Source organism: Stegastes partitus, unplaced genomic scaffold (genome assembly GCF_000690725.1).
Source record: "Stegastes partitus isolate 25-593 unplaced genomic scaffold, Stegastes_partitus-1.0.2 Scaffold1265, whole genome shotgun sequence".
Classification (NCBI taxonomy): Eukaryota; Metazoa; Chordata; class Actinopteri; family Pomacentridae; genus Stegastes; species Stegastes partitus.
The window spans coordinates 58,548-59,943 of record NW_007578996.1 but is presented as its reverse complement, the minus strand read 5'-3'; positions in this window follow the sequence as shown (position 1 = coordinate 59,943).

Genomic DNA, 1,396 nt, shown 5'->3' with positions numbered 1-1,396 from the left:
CTTCTAACAAATTCAAAAGAAAAATATATTCGCAACTCAAAAAAATGCACAACGAACTGAAAATACAAAAGAATTGGGACATTAAGGTTCAAAATTATCATACAAGCAAGTAATAGTCCCCAAAACAAATCAGAAAAATAATAAACAATCTTCACCACTGAATGTTTAACAGAAATAGACTGTAAAGGGAAATGAACAAAAAAATAAAGCCAAATGAATGAAACAAACATCTAGACACCTAGCCTGCATAAAATGTACGGGAGAAGCAAGCCTACCAGCAGGAATCCGCATTAAGCCACGGAAAGATCAAACCAGCTCGTTTCCCGCAACCGCTTGAAGCCACGCCGAACCGGAAGTGACATAACCGGAAGGGGCGTGTCCTTGGCCTCAGTAGGAGAGAGCGTGCAGAGGGCCATAACCCATCTTTTACAGTCCGGCTATTATGCCACGATTAGTTTACCAGCCCAGGACTATCCTGCTACAATGTCACAGTTCTGGCTTTGGTCTGGAGTTCTGCTGATGTTTACATTGGATTTACAGTTCTCTCAATGAAAAATAAAAAAGTGCGTGCCGGTGGGTGTCGCACATCGGCGGTTATGAGGCATATTTTGAGCAACAACAACAAAAAAAACACGTTTTACTTTAATGTTACAAGTTCACAAAAATCTTCAAATTTAGAATTACATTTTAAAATCTAACGCGCTAAAATAAAATACATTTAAATTAAAAATACTCTATTTATTTTCCAAAGCCACAAGGAGCCGCAGCAGAGGTATGAAAGAGCCGCATTGCGGCTCCGGAGCCGCGGGTTGCCGACCCCTGGTTTAGAAGTAGTAGATCGAGGAGCAGAGTCATCCGCTTTAGCAGGAGTGGGGAGATTGAACAAGTTAGTCAAATGTCCTTTCAGTAAGAGCGATCATAAACAGAAATTACAGGAGCATTGCTCAACAATTCTCAGCTCAGCACGCACAGCACACTCTCACCGGCGCCATCCTCCATTTTCACAAAATGATGTAAGCTGTGGCGTCGCGTGTGACGTCGCGTGTGACGTAATGTTGACCCACAAATGGAAGTCATCGTCATCAGTACCTATTTATCAAAGATTACATCACAGTAACCTTAAACACAAGGCAGTAACTACAAAATTTGCCTGTAAAATCCAGTCGTGACACAGAACTGCTCATCAACATGTTCGCTTTAGCTTTGCGTCCTTTGTTACTGCATGCCTCCCGGATCGCCCTCGCTACGGATCTGGATATGCTGATGACCAAGGCTCTTCATTTAGATGATCCCCTTCCAGACGAAAGGGGACCAAAAAAACCCCCACCAGTAAAACCTTCAGGACCACCAGCTGCAGGACCTGCAACACCATCAGAACCTGCAGGACCATCAGCTG